The 10000-nt window shown below is 41.3% G+C and overlaps 1 protein-coding gene across 1 annotated transcript in view; it reads left to right on the plus strand.

Moving 5' to 3' along the window:
• Positions 1–778: 778 nt before the first annotated feature.
• Positions 779–10000, plus strand: part of LOC136696678 (pleckstrin homology domain-containing family G member 1) — a 61659-nt gene continuing 52437 nt past the window's right edge. Inside the window, exon 1 of the mRNA XM_066671285.1 lies at positions 779–851. The gene's annotated coding sequence lies outside the window, so the exon portion shown is untranslated. The remainder of the gene's footprint in view (positions 852–10000) is intronic.

Genomic DNA, 10000 nt, shown 5'->3' on the forward strand with positions numbered 1-10000 from the left:
AGTGAGGTGCTGAGAATGATCCACCACCCAAATCATACTTGCTCTGAGGTGCTCCTGACCATGAACATTAAAGAAGGGGAAATAGGGCTAACATTCCCAAAGCAACAGATAGACTAGTCTGTAGTGGTAGAAATGCAAAGTGCTCATTTATGGCCAGTGAAGCTTATAACATGGATAACATTTTAAAACAATGTACTGGCTTTAAAATTATGGCTTTGTGTGTTTGATTTTGTTATTTGGGTATTATCACAAATTAAATATAAATATAAACAAAGTTCAGGTACCGTTGTGTTAACTGTAAAGGGGGGAATATATAAGTTGGTGTTGTGCACTGTGGAAATGTACTTGTTACCTGTAATTTTACATAAAATACTATCAATTATAATTGCCAATGTTTAAATCTGACATGTTATAATTCTATATTCAGCTAGTATAAATGATATTTTTCTAGTTAGAAATAATATTCTGATGTAAACATCGTGAGTGCTAAGGTAGTGTTCCTAAACTCGTATTCGTGCACTATATAAAATACACTAAAGGGCACAAGTGCCATTTTGAAGTACGCCCTACGTAGTTTTCGACTGCGTTTTTTGGAACGCTACCCAATTAAACCGCACAATCTGCCGCGCCGCCGTTTATTCACCACGACAGAAAACGGAGAAGGAATACGAAGGTTCCGCTAATGACATTAATTACTAAACTACGTTGAGAGAAGAGCTTTAAACTTTACTGACCTCTGATCATCATCAAAGTTATTAATATAATATATGAATAAATGTCAAACCAAAGATTAACTAAAGGCACAGATCATAGTTTGACAGACTGCAGTAAAACAGCCAGGACAAACACAGGTAAGCAGTTGTGTGCTTGTTTGGTTTAACATCAGTATAGGTTCCTTTTAAGAGTAGAATGAAAGATATTGTTTTTTTCAGTGTATTAACAAGACCAACAAACCCCTGGATAAATTATTTATTTATTTAACGTCTTCATTGTACAGTTAGCCCAGTCAACCCTGTCTTAGTGTTTCAGGGCATTGGGAAACCATGTGAAAATGCAGTTTGTGGATAAACTACTCAGCCACAAAATTACAAAGTGTTCATTTGTACTGTCCATTGATAAAACTATACCTAATATACAGTACAATTCTACAAATAGAGCCTTTTGTTACATTACTTTGTTAGCCCCCTTTCACCCTGATTTTCAATGGTCAAGGCTCCCGCAGGTTGAGTGGATCAGACACAGCAGTGCTGCTGGAGTTTTAAAACCCCCTCAGTGTCTGGACTGAGAACGGTCCCCCGACCAAAAACATCCAGCCGACAGCGTCCTGTGTCACTGATGAAGGACTAGAGGACGAGCGACACACACTGTGCAGCGACAGATGAGCTACTGTCTCTGACTCTACATCTACAAGGTGGACCAACGAGGGAGGAGTGTCTCACAGAGTGGACAGTGAGTGGACACTGAGGGGTTTAAAAACTCCAGCAGCGCTGTTGTGTCTGATCCACTCTACACCAGCACAACACACACTAACACACCACCACCACGTCAGTGTCACTGCAGCGCTGAGAATGATCCAGTGCCCACATTAAACCTGCTTTTTATATATGATCAGTGTAAAAAGAGATTTTATTACAGGTCATTTTGGAGCATTTCTATTGGCCTAAATCTTACACACCACTCTCTCTCACTGTGTACACATTTATGTATGTGTATATAACAATGGTAGGTGAATATCATGCCATCTAATACTTGTACTACACACACACACACACACACACACACACAGAGAGAAAGAGACAGAGACAGAGACAGAGAGTGTTGCTGGGTATAATGTCTCATGTTTTGCTGATGTGATATTTAATGATGCAGTCAGGGCCCGCGGGCAGTGTGGGACATTTCCTCTAACCCCTATTACACACACACACACACACTTTTCTCTCTCACTCTCTCTCTCACTTTCTGTCTGTCAGTCTTCATTTGTCTGGAAATAAATGCCATACATAAGTGAATGACTTTATAAGTGGTGTTTTTGTGTGTGTGTGTGTGTGTGTGAGTGAGAGTGTGGGAAATACTACCACCTCCAGCCCCACCCGGGGGGGTCGTGTGTGGCTTTGTGTAGGGGACACAACCTTTAACCCGTCCTTCACGAGTTGCAAGAGAGAGGGTAAAGAAAGTGCTTCACAAGGACTTAGGTCTGTTTAGGCTTTTGTTTCCTCTCAGATTTATCCTCTCTCTCTCTCTCTCTCTCTCTCTCTCCTTTCTGACATTTTAACTTGTGTCAATTTTGTTTAAAAAACAAATATTTTAATGCACAGTTTAATGTAAATCAGTGACTTGTAAGAGTTAGGTACAGGGGAGAAGTCACTAATCCTGTATGTCTTTCCTACTTCAGTGGGTGTGTGTGTGTGTGTTTTGTTCACTGCAAGCAAATTTATCCAAAATCTCAGCATGCAAAACTTTGCCTTTAACCAAATATTCAAATGAACTGAATAGACTTCCTTAGAGTCCTTTGTGATTTTGTGTGTGTGTGTGTGTGTGTGTGTGTGTGTTAATATTGTGGTCTATAATTACATAACAATTTTGTTATATGTTCTTCCATTAGACTTGGGACTGATGTTTCCGTTTGCTCTGTTGAGAAAGGTTCAGAAATGGAGGCCTTTATTATCCGTTTCTAATTTGAAGCTATGACTTCAGATCTGACTGTGAAGTGGACATTGGTGTTGAAGCTGAGAGAGTTAAAGTTTATGGTGTGTGTGTGTGTGTGTGTGTGTGTGTGTAAAATGAGCTACAGGAAGCAGCAGCTGTCCTCCAATCAAGGCTGCTGTCTGTCATGACCTCATCAGTCACCTTTCCAACATCCTCACACACACACACACACACACACACACAGAGAACATCCCTGTGTGTGTGTGTGCAGAATGTGGATTGTGGGGTTATGGAATTTTTTGGGGGGTTAAATGTGTAGGAGTGACTGTGTGTGTGTGTGTGTGTGTGTGTTTGAGAGACAGAGAGAAAGAGATGGTGTGTGTGTGTGTGTGTTAGAGAGAGAGAGAGACTGTGTGTGTGTGTTTCCTGGGCTATGCAGGTGCAGAATTTGACCATAGGCTCTGCACCGTTGTTGACATTTTTGTCGCATGTGTTTGTTCATGTATTCCTCTACTCTTATGGCCTTAATACTTTAATCAAGGTTAAAAGGAAGTGTGTGTGTGTGTGTGTGTGTGTGTGTGTGTGTGTGTTGCAGTAGACTGGAATCTCCCTCCAGGAAAGACTCTATTCTTAACACCACAGCCGTAACATTGTTGTCATGTCAAGGCAAAGATATGAATTCTACACAAACGAAAATCAAACCTGCTTCTACACACTGTGTTGTTATTGTTGTTGAATGTAAAAGACTTAAAGCATTCATGAATGGAATGATTTATCTGGGATCTTTAGGGAATTGTGGGAAAGGACATTCACAAACCTGTAAAGTTGAGATGTGAGGTAGGAGGAAGGTTAAGATCCAGCTTTTAGTCTTCTGTTAATTGTTTCCAGTCGTCATTAGCGTCATTGGGCCTGAACTCTTATTTAAAGTGTGTGTGTGTGTGGTCTGTCTGAAGACTGAAACACTGAAGATGGATGTCAAAGGTCACAATTGATGGATTTAAGGAGTTAAAGCTAGTGTGATTTTAGCTTGACGCTAGCAGAACTCGTCTGACCATTTTTACCTGTGATTTCTGGGTGGTCAAAAATAAATGAATATTCATGAATTAAAAACAACAAACAAAGCATTAACTTTTTAAACCTAGGGACGAATGGTGATTTCTTGCTGTTTGTTACTTCCTTGTGCTTTTAAGAGACCTGTGTATCCCTGACTGCCACTAGCATCTTGCACTCTAGTCTTTTAGCTAGTCTTTAAAGTAGCCTACTGTTAAGGCTGGACAACCATTATATATCAATATACAGTGGAACCTCTAATAACGAACTTTCCAACTTTTACTAACGAGCAGGCATTTGAATATTTTTTGCCTCCACCAACGAACCACGACTCTAGAAACGAACTCGAGCCTCCTCTGAGCCGGCGGCTGGAAATGGCCACTGACCCCAATAGGCGAGTCTCCCAGCGCCCAGACTGGAGTGAGCTTTTAAGATTAGCACATTGTAGCTTTAGCAATTTAGCATTATTGTAAATAGCAGACATTAAAATTCGTGCTAAGTTAAACCGTATCTACGCTTCGTCTCCCCACATTCACCACCTACTCTCCGTTATCCCCCCCCCCCCCACACCTCCCGTCATACAGCCAGTGCCTGTGTTACTCCTCCAGCCAGTCGTCACGTCTTCAAGGTAGCGATGTGTAACCACTTACAACTTTATTATTTCTTTTTTATTACTGTTTCCACTGTATTTCTCTTTTATTTTTAGTAACGCTACATGTATTTTTTACTAATTTGAGAGTGTTGTAAACATATATCAGTGCAAAAAGGGTGACTTTCGGGGCGGGGGCTGGAACACATTAATTGCTTTTCCATTATTTTAAATGGGGAACATTGACTCGAGAAACGAACTTTTCTACTTACGAACCGGGTCACGGAACGGATCAAGTTCATAGGTAGAGGTTCCACTGTGTATCACAATATGAAATGTTTCAATAACAATAATATGACTTTTAAACACATCAGTATTGAAGATTATTGAGTGACGGTCATCACAGGGCGCTGCTGTCAGTTCATTTGCTCAGTTTTAAGGTGTGTTTAAAAATGTTGTTGTTGACAGTCCAAGAGGTTTATGTTTGATGGGGATTCTTCATGATGTTTGTTCTTGGAGGTTTTTCAGTGGATTTTATATTTTTCTTATTGATGTTGGAATTATATCGTATCGACCAAAATTAAGAAATATATCATGATATAAATGTTGGCCGTATCGTCCAGCTCTGCCGACTGAAGATAAAAGCACACGTTTTCTGGTTAAAGTAATGGGGTGGGCATGTTTTCATGGCTGTAATGGGCCAATCACAATAAGTGTGTAATCCTCAGTATTAGTGCAGTAGGGTAAAGAGTTTATTGCATACAGAAATGCACTGGAACGTAGTGAAGTGTGTGTGTTTTCTGTGATTTTCTCTAAGGAGCCTAAAATGATCACAGGAATGTTCCCATGGCACTTACTGCCATTTACTGCCAGCCACCGTCCCAAGGTTCTTTTGTACTGTCCATTTTTATCAGCGTGGAAAACAGGAAAATATTCTGTGGGTTATTTTAGAGGAAGCAGAGAGCAGAGAAAACCCAGCGAATAGGAAAAAAAATTCCCTATATTTGGAATATTCCAGTGATGAGTGTGTGTGTGTGTGTGTGTGTGTGTGTGTGTGTGTGTTGAACATGTGTTCCCATTTGATTTCACTTTAGTTTCTATTCTTTTGCACTGTGAGGGAAATAGAAAGTGATGTTCTCATGCAGGGTGCAGTCTCTTTTTATGCAAAATAGACAGCGGTGTCATGTTCTCAGGAGGGGTTTTGGTCCCAACTGTGAAATCCTCTCTCTGTGGAGAACATGGGGAGGAGTCGCCATAGTGGGAGGGGCTTTGGTTCATAGCCTTATGGGCATAGTCTTAACCATGTGCAAAACAGAGTGGAGGAGTCACCATTCTCCAAGGGGCTTTGTTCTTGAGGCTAAAGTGTTCTTTGTTTTCAAAACAGCAGGAAGAGTGTCTCAGTATGTGGCTGGATTTTAGTCTGAGGTGTGGACTCTCTTCGAAGGACGGGGGGAGGAGTCACAGCATTGGGGGAGGGGTTTGTTTATGTTTTTTTATGGGGTTGTAGAATTTGGCTGGGGTTTTGTTGTAGTGGGCGGAGCCTGTCATAGGTTGAACAGTAGTGGGTGGGGTCATTCGTTTTGGGAGGGGCTTTGTTTCAGAAGGCGGTGTCTTCCCCGTATTCAAAAGAGCAGGGGGCGGAGTCACATCATTGTGTGGAGGTTTGGTTGTTGAATGTGGCTTGGGTAAATAGATGTGTTTATTTTTTCGGAGCAGTCGTCCTCACACAAGTACAGATTTGATTCTTGAAAATCATCTCAGCTTGTTATTTATTTATTTTAATGCAGTATCTGGTATAAACAGGGTCTGACCTGATGAATGAAAATTATACACACACACATACACAGTTCTCTCTAGCTGTTCTTTGTGTCTCCGTCGTCTGACCGCGGCAGAGGAATGCCAGTGATTGGTTGTGGACACTAACAGGAAGTAAACAGTGTTTATTTGTGGCGCTGACAAATGGCTACTTCCTGTCTGAGGGAGGAAAGATGCATAAAGATCCCTTAGCATTACAAACAAGTCAACTGTACCAGTTGTGTGTGTGTGGGGGGGGGGCCTCCCCAGCTCCTGCAGCATTTCTTTCAAAAATATTTACATCACTTTGCGCTTGTGTTTTCCTCACACACACGGCCTTCTGACTGAGGCGACTGAATGGCAAAGTAAAAGGAGTTTCCAGAAAAGGGAACCATGACAACCCCGCAAGACCTGGTGTGGCGCCAAAAACAGCCTGTATCTGACCAACGGTGTGGCTGTAGATTTCTCTTTAGTGAAATGAGCCTCCATTTGAGCTGAGTCTCCTGAAAAGTTAAGAACCTGGAATAAAAGCAATGGGTGAAGATGATGACTACTGGACTGTGGTTAAAATATCATTATTGCTGTGGATTTTCTGTTGAACATATGCTTCCAACATCCCCCAGTGCTGCAGAAATACGAACACCTTGTAGTTAAAGGCTGTTTTGAACGGACATGAACCAAACAAATGGTGGTCTCTGACTTACGCACAGTGTTGGGAAAATATGTGACGCTGCTGTGATAGTGATCTTGTTTACAGTTCATTCGTCCATTTTGAGACAACACTCACGCTCAGGAAATGTGGCACTCCTGAAAGTGTGTGTGTGTGGAAAGAAAACCTGTTAAACACTCACATTGTGGGGACTTGTCTTCCTTGTGGGGACCACCAGCCGGTCCCCACAGTGTTAACGATTAGATATTGGGGTGAAGACCTGTTTTAAGGCTGGTTAGGGTTAAGCTAGTAGTACTTATATAAAACATCCACACAGATACATGTGTGTGTGTGTGTGTGTGTGTGTTTGTTTTACATGTGAAGCTCCTGTGGTTCTGGAGGAAGCTTTCAAAAGCTGTAACCCCCTAAACTTTCACATTTACTATGACAGGAGGCAGAAAGCTGAGGTGTGTGTGTGTGTGTGTGTGTGTGTGTGTGTGTGTGTGGGCGTGAGAGAGAGTGTTTTACAGAGGTTTTATTGGACAGTGATGAATGTCATATCTTCGGTCCCTGATTAAATGCCTTTATACATTTTTATGATTTTTCATGCATTTATTTGAAACCCTCTCTAAGTGAGAATTTCTTTCTAGAACAATCCTGATTTTCTTTTTTAATTCACAGGAACCGTCTGCTGCTCTGCTTTGCCCCGTTTGCTTTTCTATTAATTAACCAACGATCCTCCAATGTGTAATAAAACATCCAGGTAATTAGATCTAAAACTTAATCACGAAATCCTTATTCGTGGGATGTGAGACAGACCCCTGATCCCACTGTGATCTTTTCCATTGTGTGTGTGTGTGTGTGTGTGTGTGTGTCAGTCTGTTTTGAACCCATCTGTTTTTGTGCAGTAAATGTTTCCACCTTTTCCCTCCATAACAAGATCACTATTTATCTGACACTGGATACTTTTCCATCGCAGCTGTAGATGTGTGTTTGTGTTAGAATTGGTGAATTGCACAGAATCTTGATCAAATTACTTTATATAATATAATTCCTGGCCTTAAAGGGGATGTCTCTGACTGTGGGGATCTACAGTCCCCTCTGATTTGTTTACGTTCAGAAGCTCTTAAACTCTTAAATGGTCTTTTAAGGTGGAACAGTGTGTTTGAGGAGAACAACCACTGCTGTTTGTAAGCGGCTGAAAGGTAATTTTTCAGTAAGTTTATATTCACTGTTTGAATCGCCACTGAAACTCATTTGTAACTCGCGTTGTTTAGTTTTGTAGCATTTTCTGTCTGCGTTTACTTTCATGCAGTTAGTGCTTTCAGCAATTTAGAGTGGCTGCCTATTTAAACAATCTGAAACAGCAAAAAGAAATTAATATCACCCACTTATGGAAGAGGAATAAAGCAGTGACCTCATATTTTTCATGATTTTCAACGTTTGGACTTTTCAACTCTTTGATGTTTTTTTTTTTTTTCTTTTTGTGGCAAGCAGAGAGCGGAGAAGCCTAGCATGTCTGACTGAGCCTCTTTGTTTTTTTTTTTTTTAATCATTTACTGGCAGACTCTGGGTGTGATCATATCTGTAGCGAGAGCAGACCTAGACTTTTCTCAGCTCTTATTGACTCCACATTCTCTGTAACTTTAAAGAGTTTTTTTTTTTTTTAAAAAGAGTTTCTAAACTTCAGTTTGAAAAGACATGAGCATGTTGTGGATGTAGTAAATATGTTTAGTAGAGATGCTGAGAAAAAGGACAAAAATTAGAGTTTTATGTCTTTAGTTTGGTGCCTGCCCCCAGCAGGTGTGTGTGTGTGTGTGTGTGTGTGTGTGGCCTGTCTATTGTTTTGCAGCTCTGCGGCAGATGTTGGCTGAACAATGAACTGGATAAATAAAAGGAAGTTGTGTATAAATAACTCTGTGTATGTGTGTGTGTGTGTGTGTGTGGGTGAGTGTTGGCCAGTGGAGCTGCATTAATACACACATTAATAACTGATTAAAAGCTTCTCAATGGGATATTTTTCCCAGATTCCTGCTGTTTTTCCTGCTGTGTTTATAGTAACCTTATTTAACCTTAATTCGTGTTTTTAATTCAGAATTTTATTTTTGTTTGATTTCTGTTGCTTGTGTTTGATTATTCTGACCAAACTTTAAAATGATCTCTCTCTCTCTCTCTCTCTCTCTCTCTCTCTCCCCCCCCTCTCTCTGTCTGTCTGTCTCTGGACAGTGGAGCTGAGAGTGTGGACAGTGAGTGGAGAAACTAGGAAGTGGTCTTAGTGCTACGTGTGTGAGTGTTTAAAAATATTATAGATTTCAGTTTAGTTGAGGCAAGGAGCCTAGACCTGATTCAGACTTGATTCAGATTCAGAACCCAGAAACTAGGTAGTTGTTTTGGAACCCCAGAGGCTGGGAAATTAAATCAGACTTGAACCACAAAGACTGGGGACTTGATTCAGACTCCATCAACAGAAAGTAGGGAGTTGATTCGGACTCCATCAACAGAAAGTAGGGAGTTGATTCGGACTCCATCAACAGAAAGTAGGGGGTTGATTCGGACTCCATCAACAGAAAGTAGGGGGTTGATTCGGACTCCATCAACAGAAAGTAGGGGGTTGATTCGGACTCCATCAACAGAAAGTAGGGGGTTGATTCGGACTCCATCAACAGAAAGTAGGGGGTTGATTCGGACTCCATCAACAGAAAGTAGGGGGTTGATTCGGACTCCATCAACAGAAAGTAGGGGGTTGATTCGGACTCCATCAACAGAAAGTAGGGGGTTGATTCGGACTCCATCAACAGAAAGTAGGGGGTTGATTCGGACTCCATCAACAGAAAGTAGGGGGTTGATTCGGACTCCATCAACAGAAAGTAGGCGGTTGATTCGGACTCCATCAACAGAAAGTAGGGGGATGATTCGGACTCCATCAACAGAAAGTAGGGGGTTGATTCGGACTCCATTAACAGAAAGTAGGGGGTTGATTCGGACTGAAACCGATACGAAACAGAAATGAAGCTCATTGAGTCTGGACTCTGATTCAGTACATGATTCAGACTCCTAAGCCTAGTTACTTGGGACTTGTGTGTGTGTGTGTCTGTCTGTCTGTCTGTCTGTCTTTTCTTGGATTGGCTTCCAAATGGGTCACTTTTAGTAGGCCACCCCAGTTCAGATCACTGGTACTGTTATGCAAATCCATGCAAGCCACTGTTTTTTATTTTCTTTCATGTGTGTCTGTGTGTGTCTGTGTGTGTCTGTGTGTGTGTTCTTCTAGGTCA

This window comes from Hoplias malabaricus, chromosome 5 (assembly GCF_029633855.1).
Source record: "Hoplias malabaricus isolate fHopMal1 chromosome 5, fHopMal1.hap1, whole genome shotgun sequence".
Taxonomy (NCBI): Eukaryota; Metazoa; Chordata; class Actinopteri; order Characiformes; family Erythrinidae; genus Hoplias; species Hoplias malabaricus.